Raw genomic sequence first — 14,185 nt, forward strand, 5'->3', positions numbered from 1 at the left:
TACAAGTTTTTTTTGTTGGCGTTGTTGTTGTACAGACATTCTACATACATACATAAATTTTGTTTTGTTGTGTACAGTTCGGAGCAACAACGTTGCCAGGTGGTCTGTATGAAGGCCGTTTTTTCTTATAGGCTAACAGGCCACGAACGAAAGACACAAGATCACGTAAGAACAAGAGAGTGAAAAAAGTCGATTTTTTTAGCGGGTTCTACGCCATCTTGTTTCACTGGAAAACCAGCGAAAAGTAAACAAAGCAAAGAAATCAACGAAAACCAAAATTAACCAAAATTATTGTCAGCCACTTTAAGCGCACAATTTAGGTAAAATGATGCAAAAAAATGCTTGAAAATGTGTTGTCATGTTGAATTAACTCTTTACTTAAATAAAAGTGTAAAATAGTGGTGCTTGTGATGTAAACAAACGCTCAGCTGACGAACCCGCTTTCGCAAACTTTTTTCTTGTATTTTTGGTTCATGCTAACAGGCTAACCTAATATTAACCCACGCCACCAATTTACTGTCAAAAATTTCTCATGCACATACAACGGGGACCAACCGAAATAGAACGGCGTGCGTATGAAGCTAACTCAATTTCCAATTTTTGTTCTGCGTGACATTTTGATTTGACGTTTCGCTCAATGAAATCAAATGCAAATGCACGCAAGCCAATTTCGGGTGACGCAAGAAAAAAATTCTACGGCGTGCGTACCAAAACGCAAGTCGCGAATATTGGGTTAGCCTGTAAAGCTATAAAGTTCAATGCGGGCTCGGATAATTAAAATATCTTTCAGAATTATAGAATAAAAACTAATTTAAAATGTATAATATGCATTTCCATGTCAACGACAAGTTTTGACAGCTGTGTGAGCGTCCATAAGAATATAAATAGAATTCTACACACAAATTGTGCGGGACTAACCGAAATTGGACTGAATTGAATTCTTGTCCTGAGTGACATTTTGATTTGACGTTTCGCTCAATGAAATCGAATGCAAACGCACGCATGCCAATTTCGGGTGACGCTAAAAAAAACAAATTCGACGGCGTGCGTTCCAAAACGCAAGCCGCGAATATTAGGTTAGCCTGTAAATTGAGGAAGCCAAATTAAATATATTTGCGATATTAAAACAACGTCACTGGACAGCAGGACATTGTAATTTCAGCAACAAAAGAACACGTAATCCAAGACAACGAAATCTAAACATACTTATAGGGACACGATATCGAACAGAAAGTATCGATATATCGTTTTAAAACTATCGAGTAGAAAATATTGGCATCGAATGCCAAAAGTATCGATATGGTATCGTATCGTATCGAAATTCGTGTCCCTACATACTCATGAACCAACGACTGCAGATCACGTAATCCGCCATCGTTGTATTTGTAATCGATTTTCAGAAAAAAGTTTTCGTAGCGTTTTTGATGTTTTTTGGTTCTGTTTACATCGTCTTCTACCTCTTCGTAGTGATATTTTAGCGATTTTATGTGATTTATGCAGCGGTTTTAATTAGAAATTTTGATTTATTACAAATTTATGATATAATATGAAGTGCTTTGTGATTGGAACAAGCTTGTGCGTCTGTTTGATTTGCCAAGAGGCGTAAATTTGCGTGAAAAGTGGGTGCACATTTGTGGTCAGAACGTTGGCATTGAAAAATCGGCCGGTGCCGGTAATATGCGACTGTAAAACACTCTCAATCATTAAAACCATATTTTATGAACTTTTTTTGCTAATTGTCATCAAGTTTCACTTTTTATATTCTATAATAACAAATACAAATCTAATCGCACTCAATAACCGCGCCTTTTTCGTTTTCTTTGTTTGTTTTCATTTTTAGGCAGGTGTCAAAAACGCTCAGAAATTTACTTTTTTCATTCTTTTCCGATTGCGTGATCTTGTTAGTTGGTTCATGCTACATACTCATGATTCAATAATACAAGGTTAGATAATTATTGACAGCTGCGGTTTGACACTCCCTTACAAAAGGTTGCATTTACGAAGGACAGAGAAAGGGCAAGAATGCAATCCCTTGTTGCGAAAATGGTAGTAGAAAAGTACTAAAAGTAGGCAATTAATAGTGAAATTCCTTTCGTAAATTCTAATGTATTTGCAGGAAATCTGGAATTTTAAACGAAATGTTGAACGTAATATTGATATATCTACGTGAATTACGTAATTTATATGCTATTTAGCCGTATAAAAACTGCGAAATGCCTCAAAAATAAAATAAGACTACTATGAGATTGATGTAAACATCCAATGCTTACGTTTTCATCAGTTAAATATGCTTCATATGCATATACAAATAACCATATTGCACAAAAGCTTATACTTTTATTTCACACCAAAGCTACACTGTTTCCATGTAAATTTGCAAAGAAGCAACACGGTGCCACTGCTAAGGGAGCGGTGCGAGAGAGACAACTGTCAGTTTATCGAACCTTGTATTATTGAATCATGCTACATACTTACATATAAACAATTTCGATAGAGTCTGGCAACATTCGCGAAGCTGAGACGCTGAAGTTTCAAAAAACTAGAAATTGCGATCCGGTCTGACGTTTTTCTTTTGCAGTCTGTGGAAAAGTGATAAAATTGTGTTTAAATATTAATTAAAAATCATTAAATGCAAATACAACGCTTAAAAAGGACTCCATCATAACAAAAGGTGGGCGGGCATAAATATTAGATTATGTTTTGTATGCCATGTATTTATGGCTTTGGCTTTTGCGGCGCCTCGTTTTGATGACGTGCCCGCAGAAGAGCGCTGACAGCGAAAAAATACATATGAAAACAAAAAAATCATGAAAATGCAATCAAAGGAGAAAGTGAGGGAATAGCAAGAACAACAAAGTCGTTGAGCAGGGACGTCGACAGCGGAAATGTTGTCAACTGATTTGTGTGTGAAGGGTAGTTGTCTGAATGCGCAGGGGAAAGTGCAGCGCCGTCGACTTCGACGACGACGATGACTTCGTCAACGATAGCGTTTGACGATGAAAAGCATACAATGATATGGAGGCAGCAAATGAAATGATTCAGAAGTAAAACTAACGTGGCCGAGAGTGATTGATGTTTACGTCTTTGAAAATATTGTTTTAAGAGCGTACGCCTATTAAAAATTTAGTTATTTACTTTTGTGAAAATAAAATAGGAATCAAGTTAATTTCAAGTGATTAGTTGGAGTGAAATTGACTTCAGAATATAGAACGGGCGTGCGTGCGTGTTTTTGAGTAAGTAGTAAGAGAATAGTGGCTACGCAGTGAGACATGGCAATTATTGTAGACAAAAACGTGGTGTGACCGTCTGGCGCATGTTAGCCCTCGACCTTTTTTTTTCCAATTTTATGTTGGCTGTCTGCGCGGCCTCGTCCAATAATAATGGTTGATTGTAGGGAAATTGGGGAGCGAGATTTAGTACGTATCACGGCAACAAAGCGTTGTTTGAATAGTATGGAAATAAGTGTGAAAATTCAGTTTATATTAATGTATAAAAAAGAAAATTGTACATAATGTGCAGTGCAAGAAATGTGTTTTACATAACGGTGCGGCGCAAGACGTGTAATTCTCTTCTTTTGCATCTGGGCGTGCTTGTGCAGCGTGCCTTTGGCGTTGATACCAAAAGAAATTCAAGAAATACGCATATAAACTTTCCTAATTTTAATTTTTGCTGTAATCTAAATTTAGGTGAAAACGCATTGTTGTCTATAATTAAAATTTTCCCCTTTCTATTTTTTGTTGCCTTCCTATTGTCTGAAAAAATTCCGACAATTATACCAATAACAACGTACCACAAAACAACAAACAAAATTAACGCAAATTCGCCGCAACTACCACTTCGGCGACAATACAAAATTTGTACAAAAACAATGTATGTGTGACGGCTACAACAACACCACAATCAAAAACAACTTGTGATGCGACGTCACGCTATTCCATTTTTCATGCAAACAACGTAAATTAATGCTATTTAGCACAGGTAAATGCAGATTGCCAATTATACATAATATGCAGTTCTTGTTTACACTACAATTGTAATAATGTTTGATTTGTAAAAATGTTTAGAATGAGCTATAATTTAAATAAAAACGGGAAAATTTTCCAAAACGGATCCAGGCGTTGGAAAAAACAAAATATTAGGGAGTATAGAGGAGCTTTTGCAGATTCTAAATCTGAAGACCCCACCCTCCGGCGGCTTATAGTTTTTAAGTAATTCGCATTTAAAGTTGCAAAAAATACCGAATTCAACCTCACTTTTTCCCTTGTACACTAATTGAACTGAAATGCCGGTGCTGCCATACATACTAAAAAATGCAAAAAAAACAAAACGGAAACAATGAAAAAATGCACATACGGCGCAGGCGAAAATTTTTAATTAAAAATTTTCATAATTTATCACAGGATCGATTTTATAATAAAAAGCGCCGCGGTCGAAAAATTTTCATAAAAAATCGCGCGATTTTTTATTAAAAATTTTCATTATTTATCGAAGTATCGATTTTATAACAAAAAGCGCCGCAGGCGAAAATTTGTAATAAAAAATCGGACGATTTTTTATTAAAAATTTTCATTATTTATCGAAGTATCGATTTTATAATAAAAAGCGCCGCAGGCGAAAATTTGTAATAAAAAATCGCGCAATTTTTTATTAAAAATTTTCATGATTTATCGAAGTATCGATTTTATAATAAAAAAAATGATATGGTTTATAGTTGTATTTTATAGCTTCGAGAAGTATGGCAGCACACATTTGCTGTTACTGTCGGCCATTGTTATTTCCGTTTGTTTGTGAAAAGTGCAAAAACGAGTGAGCGGATTTATAAACGCGTTTTAGTTAATTAATTGATGAATATATATATATTAAAAGTATCAAATACGCACGTGAACATTGACGATATTGTATATCAACCAAAATACAATTGGTAAGTGGCATTTTGTACAAAAAGTTGGGGGTGGTAGTGAAGATTATTTAACAACAATCTGCTTAAATACTATTAGCAACTACTTTGTGAGAGTGATACATTCATGTAGAGAAAGCCTCCCCCAACATCCTGACCAAGTTTCATGACTAAATTCCATATACTTTCGCTGAAATCTCGATTGGTTCCGTTTTGGAAAGCCAACCCAGGAATACTTCTGCGAGTGACTTTAGTATGTATGTATCTACACTGGCGGTCAAAATTGGATGAATGGTTTTTGTTTTAATATTTACAATGTTTTACAGACTAAATTTAGTTTTTTTTTAATTTTTTATAAAAATACGGTTCATGCTTTGGGTACTGTTTATGAATTTGTACAATGATTTTGGGTTGCTGTGCCCAAACGCGTGCATCGAATCAAAAAACTTTTACACACACTTGTAGACAACAGTTCACGCTTTATTACAAAAATTTAATTTACTAAATATGTGCACTAATTTAACAATAATGTCGGTTGGAAATATGGTATTTGTTGCAAATTTTTGTTATAAATTTGTATATGCATTTTTATATACAAGATATTTTTATAAAACACCAAAATAGACATCACTGGGGCGGCAGCCCAGGTTTACCACACAGAAAGGGAATTCTAGTTACCTCATCCTTTCCCAAGGTTACATCACTGGGGCGGTAGCCCCAGTTGTGTCACACAAGAAGGAGAATTCTACGTAGCAAGGGTTATAATCCCTAAGCGCGGCCCAAGGCCGCCTACGCAGAAAGGTGTTCTCTGCAAAAGGTGTTCAGCCCCCCTTCTTCGGACGCAAGTTTAACTTTGTTTTTTCCTTGCCAAAAATCTAAAATTCCCCTATTTTCAAACAGCTCCACAGAAGTCTGTGGGAGGGGTTGGGGGGGGAAGTGTGATTTTTCATAAAGCAGCGTCAATCCTCTTTCGTTTAGGGGGGATTTTATAACAGTTTTGGGTATGCAGAAATTTTAGTAAATAAGTGCAAGCGCATAAATAATCGCTTACAATTTTTACTATTTTTAAATTCCTTTTTCAAAATTTTTTTGCTTCTACATATGGAACAAAGTTTAACATATGTATATACATATGTACATACATGTGTGTATATTTATGTATATGTGTGTATATTTATGTATATACATATATATGTATATATACGTATATATATATATTGTTGTAAAAAATAAACAAATTTTAGCTTGCATAATTTTGTGAATATTTAAAAAAGATATGATGTATGCACACTTCTTCTGTTAAGTGTATGAATATTAGGGTGATCCAAAAAGTACCACCATACATATGTGAAAAAGTAAAGTCGGAATTTTTATGCTCTCACCACCTACGATTGTTCAATACCTAAAAAAATACTTAACTCTTTTGGGACGATCCTAATGTACATACACTTGTGATCAGCTAATTAAGCCAGCAACATTTTGATCAACTTTGGCTATTTTTCTTTTGTTTATTTAAAGTTTATTATTTTTACATAAAAGTCTAGCTCATTCTATAACAACCACCACATAAATCCAGATTTCAAACTTGGTTATAAATTATGAAAAATTGCAAAGTTTCAGCTGGATTTTCAACTTTTTGTTCAGATTTTTTAGAATTTTTTCGAGTATGCAGTTTAATAGCCTATTAAATTCTAGGGTTATAACGTGCAAGTCTTAAGTTCGCGTTGATTTTTTAATATTTTTTTCTGACTGCATTACATGCACCTTGCAAAGGCTTTGCAAGACTTCGAGAATACCCTTAATATGTTACATACCGCTACCTAAAGGTGAAAAGGTGTTTGGCAGACTGATAGATTATGCGAAACACCATCGATTTTCGTCTCTCCACGGTATTTAAAGTAGCAGAACGTGAATGAAAAAATGGTTTTAAGACACACTTTTTCTAAAAACCGGAATAAATCTACTCGGATAGGAAGCGGAAACCTCTCAAAACCGTAAAAATGTTATTTGCTGACCGTAAAGAAAATTTGGCAAATTTGGTTTATTCAACGTAAAATATCTACAAAACAACTTGAATAAGTAAAAAATTAAATTTTCTCTACATCGCTTCTGATTTCACAAGAGAATTTTCAATTTAAACTTCTTGCTTATTTAATCACACATAAACTTTGTACCTACATATTTTGAACTAAGGTTGATAGAAATTAAATACATTTTGGCCAGAATCACCTTATAGTCAATTGCCGATTATTATTGCCAAATCTGCCGATTGTGCTTAAAGTGCTGAATGAGGTAAAAAAATGTAGAAAAGCACAATTGTGCGTACTTTTCCATCACTGGTATGTATACCAAAGTACAAAATGAGAGCGGACCAAGTCTGGAGTCAACTTGGCCTTTATTTGATTTTTTGGTTCTTGCACTCAGTTTTACGTGTTTATCTGAGAACGAATTTGCGCAAACGGCTTTATGGTAAACATATATACATTAGACTGCATCACTCCCCGTACAAAAAAAACTATTCTTAGCAAAAAATCACCTTAGATGACAAAACAGTTTAAGATTAAAAAATTTGCATAAAAATATTAAAAAAAGTTAAACGGAATCACAATAATGAGATTTTTGATGCTGTTTTTGAACTTTTTTCAAAGACTGGTTTAAAAAAATTTTAATAACCCGGCCTAAACTTTACCGATTCAGACTTATGAGGTATTGTTGGAAAGGAATTTTCTCACCACATTTATTCCTGCATTTTGCATTTTTAATTTCAAAATATGATTTTTCAAAAATAGTGGACTTGGCAACTTTTCCCTCAAAGCTAGCGTTATGTACATTAGTATGATCCAAAAATAAATGTGGGAAAAATAAAGTCGGAATTTAATGTTCTGTATCCAAAGAATTTACATATTTTTTAACCGATTTCAAAAAGAGGAGGAGGTTATCAATTCGTCGGAATAATTTTTTTTATGTTACCGCATAACTTTGGACCACTTTAACCAATTTCTAAAATTCTTTTTTTTTTTTTTGAAAGGAAAATGTGGAACCTCAGAGGTGGTCCCATACTAATTTGGTTTAGATCCGATCATTGGATCATGAAGAAATTAAAGGTAGCCTTAAATTTTTATATGAGAATTAAAGTCAGTTTTGTTTTTTGCTTAAAAATTAGTGCTTTACTGCCACTCCAGTGTCTCTTGTACGCTGCTACAATAACAACAACAACAGCAACATTTCAAACTTTTGCAAAGTTTCATCTAAATTTTCAACTTTTTATTCATTAATACTACTATATTCGAAATTTTTTTTGCACGCAAAGAAATGCGTAAAATTTTTTGATATACAGCTTAATAGCCCATTAAATTTGAGTATAATAAAGTGCAAGTTTTGAGTTGCTAAAAAATCGCGCTGAAATTTAATATGTTTTTTTTTTTGACTATTACGCAGCTTCCCTTAGAAAAAAAATTCCAAATACATGATAATAATGAATAGAAAGTGAGCATGCATTAAATTTTAGTGTAATAAAGTGCAAGTTTTGAGTTGCTACAAAATCGCGTTGATTTTCGATAGTTTTTTTTCACTGTATTACGCAGCTTTCCCGGCAAAAAAAAATTGTCGAATATATTGATGTAAATGAACAAAAAGTTGAAAGTTTAGATGAAGCTTCGCAGGGTTTTTATAATTTTTGCCCAAAGTTTTAAATGTGGACTTTTATGAAAAAAAATTATAAACATTATCTAAATAAAAAAGAAAAGATCGCGTGTATATATGTACATATATTTTTCAATCGACAAACAAAAACTTTTTCTAATAGTGCAATGCAAACCTCCGACTGTATTTCTGTCATATATATATATATTTTTTTTTCGATATTGAACAATCCTAGCGGGTGAGAGCGTTAAATTTCCGACTTTACCACCCACTTTACCACACTTAGACCACCCTAATGTACACACATATGTGCAACCATACAAACACACTTGTGTACATACTGTGTGCTTACACTCGATAGCGACAGGTTATTTATACACGTTTATCGATAGCATGCTCGTGTTTGCAATTCACTTGAGTTTGTTTACTTTTGTATCGACGCAATAAACGACTTTCATGCAAACGTACATAAATATCCATAAAAGTAAATGTATTGTATATGGCTTTCGCAAAGGTCATCGTATTATATGTACATACATATATTTAGCATCGCGTAATGGTTTCCAATAATTAAGAGTTTACTCTGTGTAATATCCCAAACAAGTTTTAAGCGAATTAAATATTGAACTTTCTCTGTAGTTAGAAATATACATACTTGCATACATATACATATGTCCATACGTATTTTGCTTAAGCGATTGTTTGAAAAGCACAGTGCGTATTAGTAATTTACATACTCGTGTGAGGATTTTATTCAATGGGGAGGATTCCATCTCGCTAATAACAACTCTGGGTAAGCGAGTGCGAAATCTTCATACATACATTCATACAGTCAGAGTAAAAATTTGGTATACACTGCCCTAAAATATCTAATATTTACAATTATTTGAATGAAAAAATTTTTTCAATAATTTTTATGAAAATTGAGTTCATTCTATACATAAATCATACAAATCAAAGTTTCACACTTTCACAAATATTTATAAATTTTTTATCAAAACATCAAGCCTTTTTATTCATACATTTTTTATTAAAAGATAGTTCATTCTGTAATATAAACAATATAAATCAAAGTTTTACGGTTTTTATAACTATTCATAAAAATCCAAAAATTGTATTTAAAATTTTAAACTTTTTATTCAGTACTTTTAGAAAATTTTCGAGTATGTAGTTTTGTAGCCCATTAAATTTTAGTGCAAGCTTCAATCACTAAAAATTACCCTTGATTTTTTAGATTTTTTTGTGTGGGGTGTTGCGTATTTTCTTCCATATAACTTGGCGTTTCCAATTGGCGTCAGTTGGGACAGAAGAGAAACGACTGGCGTGCTTTGCTGTTCTTGGCCAAAATCGCTTAGGCGGTTACAGCGCCAAATAAGAAGAAGAAGAAGAACGCATGATCAAAATCTAGACCCCCACAAAAAAAAATTAAAAAAATCAACGGTAATTTTTAGCGACATGAAACTTGCACTTTGTTGTACTAAAATTGAATTGAATTTTTAAAAATTCTGAATAAAAAGTTTTGATGAACATTTTTGAAATTCGCCAAATTCGTGAAAATAATTAGAATACGATGTACACTTACATTTGACACTGACTGTATGTGTGTATGTATGTAGGTGTATTTATCGAGCTACAATTCAACTTGGCTGCAATTTATTTACATCGTTTTCGCTCTATCATGTGACTTTCTAACTCAAGTCAAATTTTGGGTATGCAGTTTTATAGCCCATTCAATATAAGTAAAATAATGGGCAAGTTGGAAGAGGCTCGAAATTCTTGTTGATTATTGAGAATTTTTTCGCGACGGTCTTGCGCGATTTTGTCCATGTAACACATGCTTTTTATATGGGAGACAATGCGCAACATCGTAAGAAGAAAATGATTAAAAATCAATCAGAGGTATGTGCTTTTTATACTAAAAGTAAAAAGTGATACATTGTTTTAACTTTTTATTTATATAGTTTTTGTTATAGTAAGAATAATATAAAAAAAAATTTATTTTTTTATTAACTTACGAAATTCTACCCCATTTAAAAATGGTAGTAACTTATGCGTGACCGCCAGTGTATGTTCATACTTACACTTTCGTGCACACCACTATTAAATGCGCACTTTCAAATCCATTCTTTTTATTGCATTTTTTGTTATGACTACAGATGAACATTCATTTATATTTTTTTTCTGATTGCGTTTCAGCGATTGCCGTATATCAATTGCAATTTATGAGATATTTTTCGTAACATACATATGTATGTATTCGAATATATAGACAAAAAACCGCACTCGCTCTAATTTAAAACCACACAGAGAAAAAAAATTTATAATAGAAAAAAAATAAGTTACGAGCTTTAGGTACGTTCATCTGCGATCTTTTACGAAGGCGAAATATAAGAGGTTAGAATACTTTTTTAGATATGGCCAAATTTCTTGAGATCTGAAATTCGTCTAAGTCTGGAAAACTTATACTTTTTTATAAATTTTTTTACTTCATATTCGGATTCAGCGGATATTTTTTATTAATGCCGTGTTCCACTTGGTATTTAATGACAAAAAGTTTAATGGCAAAGTTGGGCATGAAAAAATACCTGTGGCATTTATGTTAAGAAAAATCGTAATTAAATTCGTTTCCACAAGGCGTTTTCAAATGGCGCATATTTTTCATAATTTCAATGCCTAGTGGAAATTCGGCACAAGAAATGATGTTAAAATGTCAAAGTTGGGATTTCTCGCCGGCTAGTGTTGATAATAGGTAAATTTGGAATATTTTAAACATAACAAATACATATTTGGGCGCCCACTGTGAGATAAAAAGTTCTTTAAACGCAGAAACATACGTCGATAATCTCTTCTTATTACATCCGCCTAATAATCGTAAAGATAATGACGTGTTCGCAGCTAAAGTGACCGATAAACTCAGCTGGACTATCTCTGTTCCCCTACTATTCTTAAGTACATAAAGACTTAAACCATTTTCAGTTTATCTTCTCGAAAATTTAGAGTTTCAAACGAAATCAACTTCGGCCAGAAAATGGTTCCGGTTTCACAATAATAGGAGATCATTCTCTTGATAGCTCTTCGGCGATCTCGTTGCCCACAATCCCGCAATGACATGGTAGCCAGCGAAGTGAACGAAAGTTGAAAAGGCTAATATCTGCCCATTATTGCTATTGAAAATCTGGTATCATCAAGCTGAATAAATTCGTTTTGTCCAGGCTTCCAGTTCCGGGACTACGGCTAAAAAGTTTCCTTGCAAGACCAGATTTCATTTAACATGATTTCAGCAAGTCCACATCGTAGCTGCAGATCACCGGAGGCTGTGAAACAAAAATATAGAGGAGTTCATTCTTAAAGCGACTTCATAACTAGCTCGAATGGCCGAGTGAAAAGACATGTTAAGACAGATTTTGTGGTATTTTTGGCCACTAAACAACGGACGTTTTTTTTTTGATTGCCAGAAACTTTGCGTGGCAGAAATGGGTAGTCGTTATTATCAAGCGTGTACTGTATAATATCGTCGACTATCGATACTATTGCGATGAGCACTATCGACGTGTGCTTCTTCATAAGTTTACTGGTCGAGCAGATTTCTGCCATTGGATTTTTACTGCTCCACGACTGCTATGATTTTGTATATACAGTATCGGCAATATAAAGGTGACTATTATCAGTACGTTCCCTGCAGTTTCGTAGTTTCGTGAAATCTTCTGTCAAGTCATATGGTTTTTGAAAGAATATACCACCTTAACCGTCATAGGTGGCCTTCGTTAGCTCTAATTTTAAACAGCGCCGTATACATTGGACAATAAAAAGTATTCCCAACCTTCTTTAGATTCTGTTTACGTTTAGCTGTTGATTTAATTTTTTATTCACAAGTGTATCGTATCGTTGAACATACCCTTGTGGTCAGCTGATTAGGTTAAGTGAGATTTTGACCAGTTTCGCCTATTTTTCTTTTGGTTATTTAATATTATTAAAATTGTAGACTAGATATTGAGCCTTATGAATAAAAAGTAAGCAATTGCTTTTTCTTATAATTTCGATTTATTCAAATAAATTAAATAACTCAGTTTTTATTCATAAGGCCCGTTGATTAGGAGAGTTTAAGCGCATTTGCATTTTTTTTTGTCACTGTTTTAATACGAATGTCTGCACTGGCAAACACTAATGACGTGATAATCATGTATACAATACATTTCTGGTATGCAGTTTTGTAGCCAATTTAATTTTAGGATAATAAAGTGCAAGTTTCAATTGCCTACAAAATACCGTTGATTTTTAAGATTTTTTTTTTCTGACGGTGTCATGTTTTTTCCCATATAAAGTGTGCTCGAAAATTTTTTTATGTGGAAGAGAATGCCGAGTATCGTCAACAAAAAAATTGTCAAAAATCAACGGTACTTTCTAGCCACTTGCAACTTGCACTTTATTATCCTAAAATTGAATGGGCTAGCCCGAACTGCATACCAGAAATTTTTCTAAAAATCCCGAATAAAAAGTTTAAAAATTTGTCGAATAATTTTTGTATAAAGTTTGAAAAGGGTATTTATGTGGTCTTTGTTGTGTAGCTAGCCAGGCTTTTATAAAAAATATTAAACATAAAATAAACCATGGAAATATAGCCAAAAACTCTTCAAAGTAAGGCGAGTCTATTCTAATGACCGCCAGTGTACATATGCTGCTGCATGCTACGGTTGCTGGTGCTTATGTTAACCAGGGATGCCAACTATTTTAAGTCTAATTCCCACAATATTAAAAAAAAACCCATATTTTCAATTGTATTCCCCCAGAATAACTTTTAGTATTTAAAGCACTTCAATCTAATTTTTATTAAAAAAACAAGAAATATCATTAATTCTAATGAGATAATAAGGACAGTCTTTTTTAATAATGTATAAAACTAATACTTCTGAGCATATTTCGTAAAGCATATCTTCATTAATTTATTTCGAACATAGATGGATTATTAGTTAGAATCACATATTTCTCGATGCAATTTTTGTTATTGTCTAAAAGTCGCATTAAAATCAATAGAGGTTTTATTTTTAAAAAGTTGGTTTTTAAGTGAAATTGCCTCCATAGTATCAATGCCAATCCTTTTTCTGCTTTCAGCTTTTTTTTTTTTAAACTAAATTTGGAAAAATTCTCTATATATTGCATTGCCTTTGATATCCAAACGGTTGTATGAGGCAATTACGTTATATTTTAAATCCGCAATATCGTAATGAGAGATTATTATTACAAGTTGCAATTTTAATCTCAATAGGAATGTTCTAATAGAAATCGTTTGTATGTATATTGAATTCCCCCAAAATTTACGCCACTCCCCGCTTCGCCCCAGAAATTCAAATACCATCAAAATCGGCGAATTCTCCTCGTGGTGGCATCACTGCACCTAACACACACCACATTTTGTTTTGGCTCTCTTTTTCTTTACGTTTGCTTTAGTTATGTATTTAAAGGGGTGTCTTCTGCGGCGAAGTGGCAAGCAAGCAATGAGTGCAGCTCCGAAGGGGAACGTGTGTTGCGCTGTTGAACATCATTTCCCCTTAATCTCATACGATTTTCAGCGTGTATAATAGCGTGGTCTTCTACCCATTACCATCGATGGCAGACTGCGGTGCGGTTGAATGTCTATTTTTGTTTTTT

General features: G+C 33.4%; 1 protein-coding gene across 4 annotated transcripts in view; it reads left to right on the forward strand.

Moving 5' to 3' along the window:
* The first annotated feature begins 2,535 nt into the window (after positions 1 to 2,535).
* LOC118745037 (long-chain-fatty-acid--CoA ligase 4) overlaps positions 2,536 to 14,185 on the forward strand; it is a 66,538-nt gene continuing 54,888 nt past the window's right edge. The window contains exons 1-2 of one of the 4 annotated variants that reach the window (XM_036478571.1): positions 2,536 to 2,671; positions 3,974 to 3,978. The gene's annotated coding sequence lies outside the window, so the exon portion shown is untranslated. Of the gene's footprint in view, positions 2,672 to 2,699; positions 3,234 to 3,973; positions 3,979 to 14,185 lie in introns of those variants that run through there. The other 3 variants (XM_036478567.1, XM_036478568.1, XM_036478569.1) reach the window with 3 other exon arrangements.

This window comes from Rhagoletis pomonella, unplaced genomic scaffold (assembly GCF_013731165.1).
Source record: "Rhagoletis pomonella isolate Grant_MI unplaced genomic scaffold, Rhpom_1.0 Rhpom_scaffold_00008, whole genome shotgun sequence".
Taxonomy (NCBI): domain Eukaryota; kingdom Metazoa; phylum Arthropoda; class Insecta; order Diptera; family Tephritidae; genus Rhagoletis; species Rhagoletis pomonella.